Source organism: Phascolarctos cinereus, unplaced genomic scaffold (genome assembly GCF_003287225.1).
Source record: "Phascolarctos cinereus isolate Bilbo 61053 unplaced genomic scaffold, phaCin_HiC Scaffold_726;HRSCAF=1367, whole genome shotgun sequence".
Taxonomy (NCBI): domain Eukaryota; kingdom Metazoa; phylum Chordata; class Mammalia; order Diprotodontia; family Phascolarctidae; genus Phascolarctos; species Phascolarctos cinereus.
In genome coordinates, this window is record NW_027556098.1 from 316,530,820 (window position 1) to 316,554,096 (window position 23,277).

Genomic DNA, 23,277 nt, shown 5'->3' on the forward strand with positions numbered 1-23,277 from the left:
CCCAGGGTCCTTCCACAAAAACCACACATCTGGGCATTAAACTTCTACTCATGTAGCTTGAGATCAAATTCCCCTCCACCTTTTTTTAAAAGCAGCTGCAACATACTGCGGCCTGGAATTCAGCACACTCAACCCCGCTTAAGTCTCTTTTTCCTATGGAAAAAGGCGAAATGCAGGGAATGCTTCATAGCCAGCATACAAATCAGTGATCAGATAGACAAACGCAGAGGGAGACACAGTCCCAGAGACAGAGATGGCCTCAGTGACACAGACACATACAATGAGCTCCTCATCCTGGGTGAGAAGGCCCCTCTATTCTCACAGATGCCTGGCTCTCGGGGGGCCCATCTCCACTTACTTCCCACTGCTCTGTTGTGTGAACACCACAGTGACTCCCATGTCCCTACCTGCTCCCCTGTGTATGAGACATGGGGCATTCCCCCCTTCCCTGCTCAGGGTACCAGTAATATCTGCAAGTGCAGAGGGGCCTGTAAGGGGCCCAGTCCTGGGCTGCCCCGGAGCCTCCTTCAAAACTCAAAGCAAAAGTTCTCTTTTCCCCTCCCCCCAAGTCCCCATCCCTGGACATTTGCTCCCCTGACATCAACACTCTGATAACCACCGTCCTTTGGACCTTGAAGATAAACCAGCTGTGACAAGGGAGCTTAAGGAGTTGCCATGGAAACAAGTGGGGTAGGTGGATTGGTGGAATAGTGGGAAGGGGGAAGAAATATACTTCAAGTGAAACTTTTCAGGGAGTTCCTGTGTATCCCCTGGTTTTTTCTACTTTCCCTAAAGCAGGCAGCTGGGTGGCCCACAGCATCCCTGGAAAGAGAGGGTGTGTGTGTGTGTGTGTGTGTGTGTGTGTGTGTGTGTGTCCTTCCTCACCTGGAGATGTCCACTGTCCTCTGGCCATGCCAAGTACCCTCACTGAAGAATACTCAAAGCCTCCACTCCTCCCTCTCTGAGCCATCTCCTGGCTACTTGGTTAAGTTGGCCCAATTAAACCTTTCTAGTGACTTTTCTCAGCTCAGAATCCTCCACTGGCCTCCCACTGCCTACCAGGACCTTGGGTAAGCTACGTCTCAATCTGTTTCCCCATCTGTAAAATAATTGGCCGAGATTTCTAAAAGGCCCTTCCAGCTCTGAAATTCTTCATTCTAAACCACTTTACCCAGTCTCCAAGCTTTGAGTTTTAATTTTTTTTTTGCCTGTGCCTAGAGGAGATGTGTGGAATAGCGGATAAAGAGCTAGCCTTGATGCCAAGAAGCCACTGACACATTTGCTATGTGACCCTGGTTAACTCACTTAATGCTTCAGTATTCTAGACTACTCTTTTTATGTGTGCGTCTGTGTGTGGGGGGGGTTAGGCAATGGGGTTAAGTGACTTGCCCAGAGTCACACAGCTAGTGAGTGTTATGTGTCTGAGGCCACATTTGAACACAGGTCTTCCTGAATCCAGGGCCGGCACTCTATCTACTGTGCCATCTAGCTGCCTCCTAGACTACTCTTAAGAGTTGCAGAGAAGGGTAGAGCAGCTAGGTGGCACAGTGGATAGAGCACCCACCCAGGAGTCAGGAGGACCTGAGTTCCAATGTGACCTCAGACACTTGATATTTACTAACTGTGTGACCCTGGGCAAGTCACTTTATCCTACTGCCTTGCAAAAAAAAAAAGAGTTGCAGAGAAAGGGCTGACTACTTGGGAGGGGGAACTTCCTAGCCTGGGAGTTTCCACTGTACTAATGAAATCATAGGTCCATCCATTATCCCTATCCCTACTATACAGTAGAGCTTAGCCAATGCCTGTGGATTGACATTCTCCAAGGAGAGAAAGGCCCCTTCCAGTCCCACCATTCTCGTTCTAAGGCCCTTTCTAGTTCTCACATTCTGTGTTCTCTCATCACTCTTCAGCCAAGCATTTGAGGTTTTTAATCCTCAATACTTCCTTCCCTGTCTCCTCTCCTCCTGCCAAACTGGATTCACCATCCCCACATTCACTTCTGTGCCCTGCCTAGACTGCCCTCTCCTTCTACTTCTACAGAGGCCCAGCTTAGGTGCTACCTCCTCCAGAAAGCCTTCCCTCTTCTAACCGCCCCTCCCCCAGGCAAGAGCATTTTAGTAGCACCTCTGTGGTACACTTAGCTTGTATCTCACAGGACACTTATCTCTATGTGTATCTTATGCCCACACACCCTATACTGTGAGTTCCCTGTAGGCAGGAACTAGGTCTTATCTGTCTCTCCCTCAAGCCCCAGAGCATTCAGCCAGGCCTACAGTCAGCATTAGTAATTACTTGCTAAACTGGAAAGAATGGTTAACTCAAATCAGTAACACAGGAAATAAAAGACTGTACTAGGTCAGGAATCAAGACATTTGGGTTTGAGGTCCCGGCCTTGCTCCTGGGCAAACCACTTCCCCTCTGAGGCTCAGTACCTCCTCCCACCCCCCTTTAAAATGAGGAGGTTGGGCTTGACCACCAACTTCCCTAAGCTGTAAGGCCTAGACATATGACTTTACTAAGCACCTACTATGTGTAGGGCCTGTGCCACTAAAGATTGTTTCTCTGTGCTCTGCTTTGCATGGGAGGATGAGTATGTTAAATGGGATCAGGTCTTAACCCTAGAAGACATTTTCTTTAATGGTAGGATTTCAGGCAATGAGGTGGGCCAGTAGGGGAGGCATCGAAGGGATCAGAACAGACCAAAAAGGCAGGATGATATAGGAGGAAGAACACAGAACCGTGGCCAGGAGTCCTGGATCCATCACTTATTCAATGTGTGGCCCTACCACTAACTTATTCCACGTATGACCCTTTGTGACTTTATTAGGCTGAGCCTCTATTTCCTCATCTGTAAAATGGGGATACCAGTGACCACGTTGCCTTACCTAACACACCTCTGGTGAGGAGGACCCAATGGGAAGACAGCAGTGACGGTACAGTGGAAAGACTGGGGTCAAAGAACCGGGGTTCAAATCTTGCCTTGGAGATTTATCATCCATGCAACTTTGAGCAGCTCACTTAACACTTCTGGGCCTCAGCTTCCTCCACAGCCAAATAAGAGAGGCTTGGCCCAGGTGACTTGGAAGTTCTCCTCCAGCTCTGAGTCTAAGCCCTTTATAAGCCTCCAGGCTATCACACAGAAGCAGTTTCACAAAAGACTATTCTAGTTCTAAGTCCTTTCTCTATCAGTTTTTACTCGGGGCCCAGGGATGTCCCTCAGAAAACCTTAGAGATAGACACACATCCAAAGAAAAGCAGAAGCTTTTTTACAGAAGCTTCCCCCCACTCACTGCCTTTATCAACTTCTCCCCTAACACTTTGTTTACCCTTGTGTGATGATTGACAAAGTGTTTAAATGCAGGTTCCCTACCCCCTCTATGAAGCCCTTATGCCCCAGTGCATAGTCTAGTTTTCTGTGCATGCAGCCATCCTCTGAGCTGGGTGCTGCAGGGGGACAGGGGCTCCATCTCTACTCTTGGGCAGCTTGGGGCATTTCACAAACAGTGACTGGTGTTATTACGGAGAGGAAGAGAAGGACAGGACCAAGAACTCTAAGACCGAGTCGTGGGCATCGTGCTCCAAGGAGGGATGCCCATTCTCAGGAGAGAGAGGGCAGCCACAGGAGAGGGATGGGGCTGGCCACAGCCCAGGAGCCCAGCTGAGCCGAAAGGGCCTGGCGGGCACAGGCTCCCGTCCAGGAAGGAACAGAAGAACTCGTCCAGGAAGCTCAGCTTTACGATCATTCTGCCTCCCTTGTTAGAGCCTAGTTCCTGTGCCTGGCTTTGCAGACCCTTAATGATTGCTGAACTAATTAAGCTTATCGAGCAATGAGTTTAGTCTTATCCTCCTTCAGAGTTTAGATCGTGTGACCTCTGACAAGTCATTTCACCTAAACCTCAATTTCTTCATCTGTAAAATGGGCCTAAGAAAACATGTATTTCCTACTTCACGAGGTCTCCACTACCTCATGGTGTTTCCTTGGGCAAATTCACTTCCCCACCGTGGCCCTCCATTTCCTCTTCTGAAATGGGTGAATTGGCCTAAGCCTCTCTGAGGTCCCTTCCATCCCAATCCATACACCTAGATTTCTCCTTTTGGCTCTGACATTTTATGTTCCAAGGTCCATTCCTAGGTTAGAATTCCAGGACTTGGCAATCTCCTGGAGACCAGAAACATCACACCTCCCACACTGTACACGCCATTCACTCCAGCCAAAGAAAATGACTCCTGTTCCCTAAATCAGGCCGACCTCTAGGCCTCTGCACATGGACTGGAGGCCCAACGTGCCCCTCACATAGCAAGCACTTAAAAATTTTTCCTTCCTTCCTCCTTCCCTTCCTCTTTCCTTCCTTCTTTCTCTCAGTGGATAGAGCACCAGCGCTGGAGTCAGGAAGACCTGAGTTCAAATCCAACATCAAACACTTACTGTATAACCCTGGTCAAGTCATTTAACCTCTGTTTGCCTCAAGTGTCCTCATCTGTGAGATGGCGATGATATTAATAGCACTTACCTCCCAGGGTTGGACTGAGTATAAAAGGAGATAATAACTGTAAAGCACTTGGCACCTAGTAAACGCTATATAAATGTTAGTATTAGTATGATTATTATCATGCCTTCTCCACGCACAGTTGGCAAGGATAAAGAAGAGGGGATACCAGTGGTGCAACCTCTCACATCATGACGTCTAAGGCCTTTCCTTAGCCGTAATCTCACCGTCTGGGAAGAAAGGAAGCAAGGCTTAATATCCCCATTTTCCAGATGAATAACTTGAGTTCTTGAGAAAGGCAGGCCTTTCGCTGTCTCCCCAGGAATGTACCATCAGATGATCAGAGAAGTAAGAACTATGAGGATCGCAATGTTCCAGACTCATGGCCTTCCTGAACTCGTAGGATGTTCAGAATTGGAAGGGATCTAGCCCAGCCCCTCCATTTGTAGAAGCATCTCAGAGGTGACCTGCCCAAGGTCACTGGGTCAGCCAGTCCACAGCCACCACTCCAATTATAAACAAGCATTAACTGAACTGATTCAGCCCTGACCAGCGCTCTCTACTTCCCAAGCCCAGAGGGAATGACAAGGAGCTCAAACTCCTCCGGTCATACAAACAGTCTCCCAGACAAAAGAATAAAGTAAAACACACAAGAGTGGGTTGTTTTTGTTTTTAAAAAGAACTAGCTTCAGTGTCAAAACTCATTCAACAACGTGTACATTGTTTGTGGGATGCTGACATCCCAACGGTTCTCAGAGTCTAACCAGGGTGCCTGACTCTGTCTAGTGTTGTCACGCTGGGCCCCATCGGCAGGGAAGAACCTTCCTGACCCACTGCCCCTGTCCTGGGCTGGCTGCTACCTCACCTCAGTCATTCCTGTTCTGTGACCTTGGACGGAATCACTTCCTCTCTGTGGCCTCCCCATCCCCCTCAAAATATCTACATGTCTCCTCTGAGAAAATGGAAATTCCTTCTGGACAGAAATTCATTCTCTCTCTCTCTCTCTTTCATTCTCTCTCTCTCTCTCTCTCTCTCTCTCTCTCTCTCTCATTTTTGTTATATAAAAATGTTTATTGACGTACTGGACTACCCAGTCTCTTCCCATTTTATAAGGATGTTGGACTAGATGATTTCCAGTGTCCCTTCCAGCTCTGACATTCCATGTTTAAGTCTCTGGCATCTGAAAGTTACAGCGAAGACCAGCTGAGAGTAGCAGAAACAAAAGCCCTTCACGGCTTGATGTGACCAGAGCCAGCTTGTACCCTGCCCCTTGTTAAATTTTCCATACGGAACATTTACACCTTGGAAACTGGCATCCTCCATAGTTGGAAACACTACAAACTAGGGCTTCATTTATTTTTTGTTGTTGTTGATTGCCTAGCCTTAAAGTGATGGAGAAAATGTTATTAATGCAAATTTGACTTAAAATTGTCTCCTGCAGCACTTTTTTTTTAAATAAGTTGTTAAACATTTACTAGCGCACAACTGTCCCTAGCCAAAGGGGAAGGGCCTCCCAAGACTCTGGCTCTTGCTCCAAGGCCTCAGCAAACCTAAATGAGGAGTTGTGCGCTCCACAGAACAAACCATTCAAAGTATCACTGAACGTCTAGCTGCATCCTCTCAGGCAGGCTGCTAATCCAGGGTGCAGAGGGGATCCCCCACCCCTAGCTAACTGATAAACAAATGCCGAACCCCATACCAAGGAACCACTAAAAAGGACCAACTGATTGGGAAGTTCACTGCCTACCCTACCGTTCCCATAATACTCCACCAGTTCACTTCCGCTTTACTGCACCTGTTCTTTTTCCCAACCCTACCCTTCAAGGTCTGACTGCAAAAACTCTCAGGTGGGACTCAGGCAACCCAGACCTGGCAGACCCATCAGCACAGGGCACATTTCGAAGAATGCTGGAGAGAAACAGAGAATGTCAGAGCAGAAAAAGGAGTGAGGGGTGGGGGAGAAGCATGTCTTCCAACTCTCCCATGTTACAGAAACCATGGAAAACTGACTTGGTCAAGGTCATCACCCCTCTCCCCACGTCCTGTATTCTGGGTAGCAGAACCATGCTGCTTGTGGATGGCTGGGGCCCAGAGGCCAATGATCCTCCGAGGTTCTATCAGCAGACAGTAGGCCACGGTCTTGATGGGCACAGTGTCACAGAGTGAGACAGCTGAGTCCTTGGATGTCATGCAGGAGTCATCCAGCACTTAGCACAGTGGATGGCACATAGTAGGCCTTATGAAATGTTGATTGACAGATGGATGGATGTAGTCCAAGGATGGGGAAACCTTCGGCCCCGAGGCCACATGTGGCCCTCTAGGTCCTGGAGTGTGGCCCTTTGACTGAATCCAAACTTCAAGATTCAGTCAAAGGGCCACACTCCAGGACCTAGAGGGCCACATGATGTGGCCTCAAGGCTGCAGGTTCCCCACCTCTGACCTAGTCCAAGCCATACCCAAGCAGGTAACCCATTTACAATGAAGTGTCATCCAGCTTCCACTTAAACTCCCCAAAATATGGGGAACTCCTCTCTTCCTGAGCCCATCCCACTTCTGGGCAGCTCTAACTTTTAGGAAACCCTTCCTCCTATCTGCCTTTCTGCAACTCTCACCCACTGTTCCTAGATCTGGCCTCTGGGGCCAGGACAAACAAGTCTGACACTGAACACGTACCAATGAGGTCTTCTCTTTATGGGGTTAAACAGCTGCTGTTCCTTCAACCAGCCCTCATAAGGTAGGTCTCAGCAGAGGGCGAGGGCATGACCCCTGCTCACAAGGGGCAGGCCCAGGCAGGTCTCCTCCCTGCCTCTTGAGTCCCAGAGGCCAAGAGACAGTGGGTAACAAGGCCCAGTCAGGGTCACAGTCACAATGGCAGCAAGAGCCCAACGACTGGGACTGGAACAGAGCAAGAACAGCTTTATCTTAGAGCCGAAAACAACCAGACCAGAAAGTAGAAGGCCTGATTTCAAACTCTGACTCTACCTCCCACAAGCTAGATGACCTTAGGAAAGCAATTTGGGGAAAGAGAAAGTCAAGAGGACCTACATCCAACCCCCACCTATCTGTGTGACCTTGGGCAAATCACTGAATCTCCTCCAGCCTCAGTTTCCTCAGCTGTAAATGAAGGGTATTAGACTAGATGACCTCAGAATTCCATTCCAGTTCTTTATCTAGGATTTAATGGCTTCTTCCCAAGCCTCAGTTTTTCCTTCTGTACAATAGGGACAATAATACTGGGTCCTTACTAGCTAATCTTTATCTTACAAGGTCTCAGTGGAAAAAGTACTTTGGGAACTATGAGGTACCATAAAAATGGGGCTTATTTTTCATCTTCTCTTCAGGGTGAGACTGAAGGTTAAGGGAAAAAGCTGTTTATTTTATATTCCAATGGGGGGGGGTCCTAAGAGTTCTGAGTCTGGCTGCCAATGATAATTTTAAGTCTGTTTAGGCTAAAACAAGTTTGGTTTTCAAGACTGTCTTACAAAAACAACTCTTATTTAAACAGCAATCTTAAGGTCCACAGAGTACTTTCTTCACAATACTCTGGGGGGGGGGGTGTTCCTGCACTGCTAGGATTATCACCCCCATTTTGAAGTGGAGGGAAGTAAGGCTTACAGCTAGGAACTCAAAGATCTGGGCTCTAAGAACAAGGGTCTTTCCAATACCCCCTGCTGCCTTTGGTTACTCATTCCTTCAAGGCATACTCACTGAGGTCCACTCTGCACAGGACCAGGAGAGGACAGGGGGAAGAAGACCTGGTCCTGCCATCATAAAACGCAGTCTAGGCACCGTGGTGAGAGCATGGAGGGGACTTATCCAAGAACATGCATTCTTTAGTCAATCAAGGCATTACCCTCTTATGATGTAAATGAGGAAACTGAGGCCCACAGATAGCTGTACAGAGGAGGATATTAAGGCTGAAGAAGTGAAATGACTTGCCTGAGGTCACACCGAGAATAACTAGGATTTGAAATTAGGTCCGAGTCCAAACCCAATGCCCTTTCCACTCTACCACACTCTTTTCTTGTGACATACAGAAGAAAGAGACCTGGCTTGGGAGTCAGGAGACCCGAGTTCAAATCCCACCCAGACTCTTGCTAGAAGTCACTTAATTGAGAACTTTGTTTTCTCTTCTGTAAAATGGGGATAAACACTTACACAATCTCTGAGGGCTGTTCTGAAGACAGTGCTCTGCTGGATGTGTACAGCTATAACTTCCCACCAATAAGGCTGAAAGCTCAAAGTCTGCCCTCATCAGGGTCAGAGTCTAGACCCCCTGAAGCACCTGCCATGGCCCTCAACTCTCTGCCCTCTAGCTTGTTACACGACTGTGGGGGCAAGTGATTCAGTCTGTTTCCTACCAAGCTCTAAAAAGGGGGCCTTAGGGACCAAATCTGACCCCTCATTTTGTAGATGAGGAAACCAGAGGCTTCAAATAAGGGAAGTTACTTGTCCAAAGTCACAGGGCAAGTCGGCAACTTAAATCCACATCTTCTAGTTGAATGTCTTTCTCATATCTATCTCTAACATCTATCTCTCGCTCAGAACTGGAGACTTTATGGCCAAGAACCCCAACACAGCCCCATCAGACCCTCTACCTCCATTCTCACACCTGTGTTCCCTCCCCTCCCACCACCTCTGTCCCTTTCCAACCTCCAGCTCAGGCCTCTTTCCACGTCTCCACCCTGCCTGATTTCATAAACACAGGACTTTTTTTTTTTTTATAGGCGGCCTCCTCTTCCATAAGAGGCTCAGACTGGATTTCTTCTGGGGGTAAAGAGGCTAAGTAATGAATGGGAGGGACAGACAGGGCCCTCTTTCCCTTTAAGGCACGACAGAACCTTCTCGTTGGCTGGAGCCAGGGCTGTTCATCCTGACTGGGTCATTCACTCTGATAAGAACTGAAAAGTGCCAAGAGGAAAAAGAAAAACACCTCTTTCCCTCCCCTCCCCTCTCCCCCAGTCAGGTCACGTGAACATCTCACCAACCCTCGTTCAGACAGCTCCAGCTCAGCCCTCAGGGCAGTTCTCCAGCATTGCTTCCAAGCAGGGGTGTATTTCAGAGACCTTGGATGGACATCAAATTTCTATTGATTAGACTCTGCTCTACCTCTTCCAGGAAGTCTTCCCAGATCACCGTAGGCCATAGCCTTTAGATTCTGACCCACTATCTAACACTTAGCATGATCTACCTGGTACCAGTTATGGTACCAGGTATAATTCTGAAACATCAGAGCTGGAAAGGACCTTAGAATACAGAATGTCAGAGAAGGAAAGGCACTCAGAACCTAGCCTCCTGACTTCTACCTACCTCATACTATTCCCCACTGCCCCCCACTCTGACCAAATGCCCCCCCAAACCACTCAAAAGAGACTTTTCAATATTCCCTGAACTCCAGACTCTGCTCCTTTGATCACAAGGCTCCTCAAAATAGGAATGCCTCTCTTATTCATCTCTGCCAGTGACGGGCAACCGACCAGCCAGCTCATCCTTTAAGGCTTAGCTGCTTCTGCCACTGCCTCCTCCTCTTCCCATAAAGACTTTCCTGATTTCTCCCACCACTACCTAATCCCCCCAAGCTGAAAGTGACCTCATAGGATCACAGATTTCCAACAGAAGGGACTTTTGGAGGCCAAAGAGTTCAACCTCCCCCTCCACTTTTAGATATGAGGAATGAAGACCTAGGACTTACACAGGGAGGATCTGAGGTGGAACAGCACTTCCTTCTTTGATCTTTTATTCCCTCTTAGACACTTTTCATTCTATGTACTTTCTACAATGCTTCCTCTCCTAATTTTCCCCCAAGCCTGGGAATTCCCTCTCTCACATCTGACCTTTACATTCTAACATATATTATATTTGTGTATTTGTCATGTCCACCCACCTCCTACTATACTGTGAGCTCCTTAAGGGCAAGTACCATTTTCTTATTTTAACATCTCTTCTAGATGCCCTGTAGACAATGGGATTTTCCAGAAGCTCCTTTATTCATTCATTCACTCAATACACATTTCTCTCCTGCTCTGGTGCCAGGCTCTTTCTAGACACCCAGAGACAGAAACAACAGTTCCTGTCCTCAAGGAGAGCCCTTACTTTTTTTTGGGGGGGAGGTAATCGGGGTTAAGTGATTTGCCCAGGGTCACACAGCTAGTAAATGTCAAGTGCCTGAGGTCAAATTTGAACTCAGGTCCTCCTGACTCCAGAGCCAGAGCTCTATCCACTGTGCCACCTAGCTGCCCAGAGAGCCCTTACCTTTGTAGATTAATATTCTGGTTACATTGAGTCCCAGCTGCCCTATGGGGTTTCTACCAGGAGACTCCTGGCTATTCAAAAGATATCAGTCTCCCCAACCCACAAAAGAAAAAGCAAGTGGATGAAGAATGCCTCTTGCCCAGATGTGATATGCTGCTGAATAGGCAGTCCACTGCATTAATCCAGCAGCACCTTTTGCAGAGGCACCACGGATAAACAATTACGTGGGTCCAGAATGTAAAATGGAGAGGTGCAGCTGGATTAAATTGTGCTTTCAAAGGTCCCCTCCCTCCCCCAAGATGTTTTCTGCCACTGAAATGCCTGAACATCAACACACCTCATGCCTCATGTTGTATGATTGTGACTTATCAAACACCATAATCAAAGAAGAGACAAAACTGCTGGTGTCCCAAAGGGTAACGGAAAGACTCATGGTGGATATGTCAACAGGATGCAATAATACATCATGCAAGATGTAGCATAAAAGTCATCAAGGGCACCAGGAACAACAAATGTTGGGGGCTAGTCATGAGGAATAACACAGGACAGGTCCACAGGGAGCTGCACCATTATTCCCCAAAAACCAAAAGCCTAGGGTAGCTGAGTGAGGGGCCTGCAGCCAGGAAGACTCATCTGCCTGAGTTCAAATCTATTAGCTGTGTGACCCTGGGCAAGTCACTTAACTCTGTCTGCCTCAGTTTTCTCATGTGTAAAACTGAGCTAGAAAAGGAAATGGAAAACCATTCCAATATCTTTGCCAAGAGAACCTCAAACGGGGTCATGAAGAGCTGGACAGGACTGAAGAACAACTCAACAACAACAACAAACAAAAGGCCAGGAGGAAGGCCTCCAGTGTGTAGAAGATCCTCTGGGCAGTGCTGATGGAAGGACAGGGCCAAAAATCAAACAGCATGAGAAGTCATCAAGGGGGCCTGAGCTGCCCCTGTGCAGGGAATACCCACACACACACACACACGAGAACTTACGTCTCCCCCCGGGTCTCCCAAGCACTCTCCATTGCCCAGGCTGGTTACCATACACAGCCACTTCCTGAAGAAGCTATGACCCTGCAGGGCCCTGAATGTGCTGGATGATGCACTGATGGGCCCCAGGGAGGGCAGAGGCTGCACCGTGCCTGAGCGAGCCCTTAGGACAGCAGGATCCTTTTGTGCTGTAAACGCCCCGAGTCTGACACCGGCAGTTGAGTAAGTCTGGAACCCCTCCCATACCACCCTCCTGCCAGCCAGCAGACTGCCTTCATCCGGCTCCAAATCACAGGGCTCTCTATTTAGCACAGCTGCTAATTACCAAGGAGAAAGGAGCCTCAGGCAAAAGCAGCCTGTTCATTTTGATGAGCAGACATCCCTTCCCCAGACATTGGGTGGTCAGGCAGGGAAAACAGTCCCATCCTCCTAACATGATCTGCACTGCCTTACTCTGCTCAAGAACTTGCCGTAGCTCCCCGTGGTCTGCTGCATACAAGCATCAGACGTCTAGAATGTCAGAGCTAGGAGGGACCTTAGAACACAGAACATCAGAGCTGGGTGGGACCTAAGAACAGAGAATGTCAGAGCCAGGAGGGGCCTTAGAGCATAGAATGTCAGAGCCAGGAGGGGCCTTAGAGCATAGAATGTCAGAGCTGGAAGGAACCTTAGAACAGAGAATATCAGAGCTGGAAGGCACCTTAGATCACAGAATGTCAGAGCACATAACATTAGAAACAGAGAAGCCCAGAGAACATGAAATGTTCAGAAAGAATATCAGAGATGGAAGGAATCTTTGAAAACCTTCTTACTTAAATGCCTTAGGAGCCATAATTTGGGGTTTCACCAACAACACATAACTCAACCTCTCCCCTTCTTAATGGATGGTTTTCCTGAGGCATATGGTCCCAAACAAAACAGTAAACCAAGCTGGCCAAAATTCAGTAACACATCTGAGTGCCCAGTCACCTCCACATGTCTGTGCATTCTGTTTCTTGGAATTAACCCACTGGAGAACCTCCCCGGGTAGGATGGAGGCTCCCTGAAGGAAGGCACCAATAATTAGCCTTTGTTTTGTTTCTGCATCCCCAGCAGGTAGCACAATGCCCCCATTCCATTGGTGGAGGGAACTCCCAGTCAAGAGGTTCCAGAGTAGATCAAGGACTATTCTGAAAGTTTCAGTGTGAATGCCTGAGGCCATCTCTCAAATTCACCAGGCTGCTCTGCCCCACGCAGGGCAGAGGCCCTTATTGTGCTTCTGGACTGAATGTCTCACTGCTCTGTAACATACCCCCTAGGTTCCAGCCAGAACGCTGCTGTTCAGTTATTCACTAGGGTCTGACTCTTCATGACCCCATGGACCATGCTGTCCGTGGGGTTTTCTTAGCAAAGATTTTGGAATGGTTGCCATTTCTTTTTCTAGTGGATTAAGGCAAACAGAGGTTAAATGACTTGCCCAGGGTCACACAGCTTGTAAGTATCTAAGGCCACATTTGAACTCGGGTCTTCCTTACTCTTGACCTAACACTCTTATCCACTGAGCCATGTTGCTGCCTCCTAATGGAAGTCTCCAAATTCCCAAATTCTAAGGTTCACTCTGGCTTCAAACGCTTCCTTCATAACATTCCCTTTATACTCTGCCTACCCCACCACACCCCACCTCCATCACTTCCTCCAGGAAGCCTTCCCTGACTGCCTCCGGTGTCACAAGCCTCTCCTTGCTAAGCTCCCCCAGAAGCAGGGTACACCCAACCACCCATCAGATAAGTCTGTCCTTTCTTCTTGCGGGCACCAATACCTTTTCTCCTCAACAAAACTGTGAGCTTCCCACAGGAGGGGAATGGGGATCTTATTTCTCTCCTATTATAAAAACAAACAACTAATATTTCTATGGCACTTTCTTTGCAAGAACCCTGTGAGGTAGGTAGAGTGTAAGTGTCATCTATGCTACAGAGGAGAAAACTGGTTCAGAGACTAGTCCAAGGTCACACAGCTGTTGTCACAAACAGGATAATAACTCTTTAAAATATATAGACTATTAATCTTCACTATTTTATATCATAACATCGTCCTGCTCAGCCCTGACAGTTTACAAAGCACTTTTCACATTACTTACATAATTTCACATTAAATACGTTATTGCATGTGATCGCTGCTCAAAACCCTTCAGTGGGGCCCCTTCGCCTGCTAAATAAATCCCAAATTCCTGCCATTCGTGGCTCTTCACAATCTGAAAGCCTTTTTAACCTTATCTCACCCGATTTCCCCTGCCTCTCACCGGACGGCCGGGCCACGCCCCACAGGGACCCTGGTTCCGCTGGCTCACTCCCTTTGCTTACCTCACTCCTGATGCTTGGAGGCATCCCCTCTCCCTCTTTACAGACTTCCCAGAGGAGATGGTGCTTTCTCCCTGATCCCTCCCCCTGCCCCCAGTAATCCTTTTCCCCTTTAAAGTTCACATAGTTCTTTGTTGGTGCCTCTCTAACGTCCCCACCAAGTATTATGGGCATTTGGCTTTGTGTGTTAGCCTCCTTCTGGTCCAGGGGTCCTTATCCTTGGACCCCTTTGTTTGTCTGGTAAGTTGAACTATGAATTTCTTGGGGTCCTTCTCAGAATGTTTGTAGCCTACATTCATAATAGAAGAATAATTTTCAGTGATATAATGAAATAAAGATGTATTTTTTTTCCTATCTAAGTTCACGGACCCCTGAAATCTACTCACTGACCCCAGGTGAAGAATTTCTCTACCAGACAAAGCTTCATGAAGGCAGGATCTATGTATGCCTCACCTAAAAACTGGATTTCTCCTAGTGTCTAACATACAGCTGTGTATGCATGAGGTGCTTAATACATGTCTGTGCATGGCACTGCCCAAGGCCCCCCAGTGAACCAGTGGCAGGGCCAGGGCTAGGACCCAGGCCTCTGCGCCATTGGGACAAGGCACTTCATAAATGCTAGTTCAGTGCCTTTCAAACCTCCCTGCTCTCCAGGGGATGGAGCAAACACTCATCTGACCGTGTAACAATTTCCTGAGCCTCCAGCATATCCTAAGGGGTCGATAAATTATTCAGGACACACCTTTGTAGAGAAAGGGCCCAGAGAGTGAGGCCAGACTGAGAGTCCAGGGGGAACCAGACGGCAGCTGGGGCCTCCCTCTCTGGCACCTGTCAAAACCAAGAAAAGTTTCCTTTTCCTGGAGAGATGAGAGACAGCCAATGAGATCAAACAGAGCCACAGACCCCTTACGCCAGGCCTCTGAGCACCATCCCCTCCCAACTGGTTGGTTTGGAAAATTTCCCTGAACTTGTCTGTGGTGATTCCAGAGAGCTCAATATGGGGTAGAGGATGGGGGATATCAAGGACTCCAAGCCAGACCCCCTGTCCAGCTTCCCCCGTACACATCCTTCCCCTATCCCTAACCAAGCATGACCACACATATACCTGCCCCCAAAACAAAAACCCTTCTCTGTGCTTGCTATTTGGGGACTTGTACAATATCACCTCATGTTTAGAAAGAAAGGGAAGAAAACCCCCTCTTCCTTCAAAAGGAGAAGATGTAACCCGGTAGAAAGAGTATTGGAATGGGGGCAGGGGAATTTGGGTCCAAGCCTCTGCTTACCGTGTTGATCCAAGTTTCTTCCTACCTCCCAGCTCCCAGTTTCCAAGGACTTAGAAGGCCACACGTGGCTTAGAGACTGCAGGTTCTGAATCTCTGACACCATCCCTCCTCTCTTTATACAGGCAGCTAAGTGGTCTCTAGTTGATAGAGAACTGGATCTGGAGTCAGAAAAACTTGAGTTCAAATCTGGCCATAGACTCTTCCTAGCTGTGTGGCCCTGCCCAAGTCATTTTCACCCCTGCCTACCTTGGTTTCCTCGCCTGTAAAACAGGAATAATAAACACCCACTTCTCAGGATTGCTCTAAGGATCAAATGAGACAGTATTTGTAAAGCATTTACCACAGTGCCTAAGCACAATATAAATGTTAGCTATCATCATCATTATTATTAAATGAGATATTTGCAAAGTTCTTTTTAAACCTTAAAGCTCTACATAAATGCTAGCTATTATCATTATTGTTAATTATTATCACTACTTTTGGGGAGGCGGGTGAGAAGGAGAGATGACTGAAGGCTCTTAGTGATTGAGGTTAATCTTGTTAGACTCCTGGGAACCATGTAACCAAGGATCACAGCCCCAATTTCAGGAGCAGCCCCTTACAAAAGAAATTCACACCACAAGATGACCTCAAATTCTGACAAACTAAACTAAAATAAGCTGGTGAACAGGGAAGAAGCCAGCCCTCTTGCAGTGTGAGGCTACAGTTAAGAAGGATTGGAATAGAATGTGAGGTAAAAATTAAAAAAAATGTTCATGCTAAGAAGAGGCTTTAGAAATCACCAGTTCAAAGGCCTCCCATCACTGATGAGAAAACTGAGGGTCAGACCAGAGACAGACTGGCCTAAGCTCGCACTGTATGTTATTAACAGACCCAGGCCCAGAGTCCCAAGATTCTGCTCTCTCCTCAATGCATCGGCTGTGGAGGAAGCAGGCTCAATCAATCAACCAACAAGCATTTATTAAGGGTAGCTATAAGCTGGGTACTGGGCGAGGTGCCTGGGAACACAGGTACAAAGGATGAAACAATCCCTACTGGAAAGGAGGTGACATTTCAATGCAAGAGACCAGTACATAGAAATCTATATTCAGCAGAAACACAAAGCAAATTGCTACAAATATCTAGACACTAGTTAAACTCAAGGTGGTCTGGGAGGGCCAACACTCGGTATTTAGCAGGGATTAGGAAAGGCTCCAAAATGGACTAGGGTGACTAAACTGGGTCTTAAAGACAGACTATTTAGGAGGTAAGGAAGGGGTGCATTCCATGCATAGGGTACAGTCACGGCAAAGGCTCAAGGGACAGGAAATAGAGACCAGAGATGGAGTGTGTTGTGAGTGAGGAACAGAGAGAAGGCCAGTTTGGCTGGATTACAGAGCTGGGTGGGGATGGATAATGTCCAGTGAAGTTGGAAAGACAGATTGGAGCCAAGTTGTAAAAAGGGGGGAAAAAAGGCACCTTATAAACTAGTGTGGGTTAATTAGGGATTGGAGAAAAGCCTTAAGGAAAGCCCCTCATGCCAGGGAAGGTGCCTTGGACTAGAAGTCAGGGGGCTTGGTCCTAGTTCCAATACTACCACAACTTGGCTTTGTTTCCTAAGGCAAGTCCCTCCCAAAAAAATGATAGGGTTGGTCTTCATGATCTTCAAGAGCCCTGGGAGTTCAAAAAGTCCACATGTCTACAGACACGTTTGTTTTCATAAGGGATCAGCCTTATCCAGCCTGCAATTCTATGATAACATAACTAATGCTTCAAGGAGCCATGATGCCACTGGAGAACATTGGCAGGTACTACTCCCTTCACTAACACACTTCCCAAGCTCTCTTGAGACCTGGGAGCCTTCCAGTATTGCTGTGGCTTGAACTATCCATTACCCCAAAGCTACTCTGGGTTGGTTCCTAAGCAGTAGATCTCTTTTTTTTTATATTAGGCAACTGGGGTTAAGTGACTTGCCCAAGGTCACACAGCTAACAAGTGTCAAATGTTTGGTCTGAGGCTGGATTTGAACTCAGGTCCTCCTGACTTGAGGGCTGGTGCTTTATCCACTGCGCCACCTAGCTGCCCCTAGCAGTGGATCTCTGATGCCAAGCCAGGACTCAGACCTTTTCCAGCTTGGGACGACCTACCCAGGAAATGTTTGCCCCAATGTAGCCCTCCAGAACCCGGGGTCACCTCAATGCCAGAACAAAGTGTCAGAGTAGGATGGTGGAGGACCTCCTTTTTCAGGCTTATTACATCCTTCAGAAATTCCACAGCCCAGCCAACCATCTTCCCAACTGTCCCTCACACATGATACAGTTCCAATCTCCATTTGCCTCAGCTGTCCCCCAAATGAAGAATGTGTTACTACCTCAAAGAATCCCTAGGGTTCTTTTTTCAATTTAATTATCCCCCCAAAAAATTAATGGGCATTTATTTTCTCCTTCTGTACCCCCCCATTTGAAATTTTAAAAAATTAAGCAAAGAAAAAAACTCTTGTAACCGATATGCATAATCAAGCAAAACAAATTCCCACAGTGTTCATGTCCAAAAATGTATCTTATTCTGAGAATTCCTAGCTAATTTCAAGGCTCTGCTCAATCAATGACCTCAACCTCACTTCCCAGTGAGAATGTAAACTCCTTGAGGGCAGGAGTGATTTCAATTTTTTTGTCTCTGTACCACCACCACCAGGCACACAGTAGGCAATTAATACGTGCTGGCTTCAGGAATGATCAACCGTGACAAGAGAGGCATAATAGTTGCCTACCTTTCTAATAACAACCTCCTTCACTACCGTACTTGCTAGATTTAGAAAGCCCTTTCCTCATGAGGGCTCAGTAAAGCATGTATGATTTGTCCAGTCTGGACCTGTGATCCCCTAGGCATAGGGACCCAAGGAGAAAGACAGTGGCTAGGGGAACTGGGCAGCTATGTGATTTGCTCAATGGTCATACAAGGAGTTTTCTGTTGGAGGACAGGACTTGAGAAACTGGGGCTCCCCGACTCCAAGGCTGGTCCCTTTATCCACAAGGACCCTGATGCAAGTGATCATTGTCGCCATCTTACAGATTCAGACCACTGAAGAGCTCACCCAGTTATTGCCTAGCTCTGCAGTCCCAGAACTGGGATTTGAACCCACAGGGTCACCAATTTAAAGCTGGAAAGGAGCTCAGAGCAAATCCAATCCAGGCCCCTCCTCTCCTGGGCTAAGCTATCACTCAGTTTTCCTGCTGGAATCTAAGAACAAAGATTAACACAAAACAAGCTGGCCAAATCCCTACCCCCTACACAGTCTAGCATTAACACCCTGCCTGCCCCGTCCAGGTTCCTGCAGAAAATTGGGTTGTCAGGCTTATACTCAGTAAGTACAAGGGACACAGAGCACTGAGCTTCAAGTCAGAAAGACCTAGATTCAAATCCAGCCAGCACTTCCTTATCAGTGTGACTCTGGGCAAGTCACCCACTCTCTGCCTCGGTTTCCTCATCTGTAAAAAGAGAAGACTCAACAGACTCAAGGCCCCTTGCAGCTCTAAGTGTAATGATCCAATGAATTAACTCATAATAATAATAGCTGACAATTATATAGTGCTTTGAAAGCCCTTTGTAAACAATTTCACTCCTTCTTCACAACCCTGTAAGGTAAGTGCCATATACTGATAAAGACATGAAGATCCAGACGAAGTTAAGGCTTAACAGGGTTACACTGATACTAAGTTTTGGAAGTGGGATCCGAACCCAGGTTGTTGTTTAAAAAAAAAAGAAGGGGAAAAAATAATTGCTTGGATATTATCTCAACCCTATCAGAATGTGAATTCCTAGAGGGCAGGCACTTTTTTGCCTCTCTTTCAGTCCCAAGCACTTAGTACAATGCCTGGCACTAAGCAGGTATTTAATAAATGCTTATTGATTGACAACGGGAAGGGGGCCAAGGTAAGAACGATCCTGGGGGCAGGTGTACAAACAAAGTAGGGCCTCCAGGAAGGGGTAAGGGGGCATCAGAACAGGGCTTTGAAGGGAACAAAGAGGAGAAACACATTTGAGCGCTCAGACAAAAAAAAAAGGCAGGGCAGAGAGATGAAACGTGTGCACATCTTACCTATTTGGGGAATGATTTGAAGTACAGTTTAATAATAAAAGTTTAATAATAATAGTTTGTATCTACACAGAACTTTGAAGCTTGCTAAACACTTCACATATGGATCTCATTTGATCCTCACACCAACCTTAGAGATAGATGCTATTATTATCCTCATTTTGCATAACTGAAAGCTGGGTTAATTGACTTGCTCAGGGTCACAAAGCCATGAAGGATCTGAGGCAGGATTTGAAATCAGGGCCACGCCACCTAGAATGGCACACAGGAAGGGGAACAAAATGAAAAGCCTCTCAAAAGATAGTCTAGAGTCAGACTGCAAAAGACCTAGAATGCCAGGTCCATAGAGGGGTCACTGGGCTCCACTCCAATTCGAAAACCTCACAGAACACTACGTAACTCACATTCTGTTTGGCATTACAATTATTTTTGAAGGATTTTGTCTCCCCTACCCACTCACCCCACTAGATTAATCTTCCCCAATTCAGGCCATTAGTTCTTTGATCATCTTCGAATCACCAGGCATATCTGCTGAAGTTCTCCTCTGATACTTAAGTCCCAGCAGGTCCTACTCCAGCTGGTCAAGTAAGTGGCCAGTGATGGCCTGGGTGTGTCCTCAGAGGATCAGTCTAGCTAAGCACAGAGAGGCCCAACAACAAAGGATTAGCCACAGCTACTAGGGAAGGCAGCCTACTTCTTATGGAGAGGAAAAGAGGGAGAAAGGGAGAAAGGGAGAGAGGGAGAGAGGGGGAGAGAGAGGGAGAGAGAGGGAGAGAGAGGGAGAGAGAGGGGGAGAGAGGGGGAGAGAGGGAGAGAAGCTGTGACCTGAAGCACCAGGATGATGGCAAGGCCAACTGATGGAATCTAGGATCCCTGAAGGGCTGAGATAAGTATCTCCAGCTACACCTAGAAGATGGGTTCTTAAACTGAACAGGTATCTACTGGGTATCAAGAGAGAAGGAAAGAGATATTGAACACAATCTTTATCTTTCGCTACCTGACTGGGCTTTGACCTCACTCTGTCTATGTATAATCTCTCCCCCTTTGCTCTGGTCTCTCCCACCCTTATTTTCACTGACCTACTTCCTTTACCAGCAAACAATGAGAATTTATTAAGCACTTATAAAGTACACCAATCTTGCTGAATGCTGGAGATACCTTCAAGGAATTTATATTCTACCACCAACCCCATCTAGCCCTCTCCTTCTCCCCTTGATGTCCTCATCTTCGTCTACAATGCAGTGTAGCATAGTATAAATACTATTTATACATAGTATAAACGATGTATAAATAAACACTGTATAAATGTTATTTATACATAGTATAAATACTCCGGATTTGAAGTCAGAAAATCTAGGTTTCAAATAGTCTCCACTGGCCTGTACTAACTGTGGCAAATTACAACCCGTCTGAGCCTCAGTTAGTTCTTCTGTCAAGCAGAGCTGATATTACAAGTCCATCTCCTTCAGTCACCATGAGGAACAAATGAGAGCTTATGGACATAAAAGCACTTTGTAAGCCTAAAAACCACATAATGGCTCTCATATGCTCTGTCTCTTCCATAAACTTGTTCCCTCTAACCTCCCTGTCTTTCCTTCCCTTTCTCTACATCCCCTCCCAATGTCCTCAGCTCTTTCTGTCATTTCCCCCTCCTGGTCACTCTCTCCACGTTTCCTTCTCCCTTGCTTTTCTCCCCAACCCATATCTCCCTTCCTCTGCTCCCCTCGGTCTCTTCCCTTAGCTCTCATTGAGCAGAGCTGAGATGTGCAGAGTGGCATTGGGCAGCATAGGGATTTAGTGCAGGAAGGGACCCTGGAGACCATCTAATCCAACCGAGGCCCAGGGTGTGACAAAGTGAATTCTCATATTTTCCTACATTTGGGTATTCCTGACCTGAAAAGGGGTGGCGGTGGGATGTACTCAGTCCTCATTATCCTGGCCCTGAAGTCCCGGCTCGAAGACCTCAAATCTGACACTCACCTTCTTCCCGGGGTGTTTCCTGCTTTGTCCCGCGCTCCTGTAGGGTTCCGTGCAGTGTTCGGTGCTGAGGGCTCACCTAGCCCAAGCCCAGGGCACCTGGGGGAGGGGGGGCGGAAATCACCAGCCCAGTCGGCCTCTGCTCTTCTCCTCTCCCGAGGACTAGGGCCCGGCCCGCCTGCAGCCTCCCCGGCACATACAGCGTAGACTTCCAGAGGGCGAGGACCGGGAGCAAAGCCCGCTGCAACCACTGTGCCCTCGGGGAGACGGACCAAGGACGCTGGCTATGGGAGAGGATGGTGCCCTGGGACAGGGCAGCGGGTGGGGTCCTGGCTTCCAGCTAGCTGAAATGCCAAATCAACGGGGGCCAAGCAGTGGTAGCGGTGTCTGGGTTCGGATTCGCCTAGAACAAGGAGGCGGCCGGAGTCCGAACAAGTTCAAACTAGGCGGCGGTCCGGGAACGAGGGTGCGGAGGGGTCTGTCCAAATTCTGACCCAGGCGACTGCTTCCAGGGGGCCGACCGGCACTCGACTGGAGGCGCAAGCTGCGCCCGGGATCGCACAGCTTCCTGGGTCGCTCGCACGTGGGCAGAGGCTGGCAGCGCCCGGGCTCCGGTACACGGGGCGAGGGCAGTGGGCGCGTATCGAAGCTCAGGCAGAGTTGTGGCTCGGGTGCCTGGGGCAGAAGAGCAGCCTTAGGTCAGGGACGCACGGCGACGTCCCCGGCACGGAGCTGGCGAGCCGCACCCGGGATCCAGAACCCAGGGCTGGGGGAACAGGCAGGCGGTGCGCTCCGGCTCCGGCTCCAGACAGAGGCGCGGGTGGTGTCCGGGCTTGTAGCCCCGGCTGGCGCGGGGCCGGGAGTAAGACGCTGCAGCCGATGCCCCAGCGGGGAAGTCGGGCCAGGCGCCCGCTGCAAAATGGAGCGCAGGCTTTGGCTTGGCGAGCCTGGGTCCCAAGCAACCCAGCAGTCCTCCTCTTCTCCTCCTCTTCCTCCTCCCGGGCTCTCTCAGCCCGCAGTCAGCCAGCCACTCTGAGCCAGCCCCGCCGAGGTCAGAACCCCAGCCCGAGGAGCGCCGTCCGGGCCGGGAATGAAAGGAGCCGGGAGGACCCCGCCCGGAGGCGGGAGGAGTCTGCGCGGGGAGGGCGGAGCCGCAGCGAAGTGGGGGGAGGGGACGGATCGGCTAACCTGCCGACCCCCCTCCCCAACCTCCTCTCCCCCCCCTGCACGCGACTGGGGAAGAGGAGCCAATAGGAGAGCGCTGAATGGAAAAGGGGTGGAGCTAACACAATTACGTTCCCGGAGGGGGGGCGAAGTTGGGGTTGGGGGAACCTCCCCCCCCAAAGAAATCGGATAAGGGATGAAGTGGAGAGGCAGAAGAATCAATAGTCGAAAAACTTGGGGGAGGGGGTGAGCCAAGCAAAGAAGAAAAAGGGGGTGGAGGAGAAGGGGCTGAGGGAGGAGGAGGCATTGAATAGGGGAGAAGAGGGAGGGGCTGGTGGGTTAGGGGAAGGGGTTTGCGTGAGCGAAGAGGGGAAGGGGCTCGAGGAGAGAGTGAGAAAGAGAGGGAAGGGCTTCGGGGAAAGAGGACAACGAAAAAGGCTGTGGGGGGTGGACTGGGGAGAAGAGGTAGGGGCTGATGGTGGGGAGAGGGAAGTTTTAAAAGATCGGGGGTGGGGGGATCGTAAGAGAGAAAGGCCAGAGAATAGATAAGGTGCTGGCGAGTGGGTAGGAACTAAGAGGAAACGGCTAGAGGTAGCCAGGAGCTGGGGAAAGGGGGTGGGGAAGGAGCACGGTAAAGTGTGAGAAAGTGTTTGGGGGAGGGGACGATGGATTTGGGGAAGGGCTTTGAGAAGAGAAGGGCGTGGTTAGGTTAACCTTAGG

At 48.6% G+C, this 23,277-nt stretch overlaps 1 protein-coding gene across 1 annotated transcript in view; it reads right to left on the reverse strand.

The window, feature by feature from the left end:
- Window positions 1-23,165, reverse strand: part of GDPD5 (glycerophosphodiester phosphodiesterase domain containing 5) — a 173,434-nt gene extending 150,269 nt beyond the window's left edge. The window contains exon 1 of the mRNA XM_078156921.1: window positions 21,397-23,165. The gene's annotated coding sequence lies outside the window, so the exon portion shown is untranslated. The remainder of the gene's footprint in view (window positions 1-21,396) is intronic.
- Window positions 23,166-23,277: the final 112 nt, after the last annotated feature.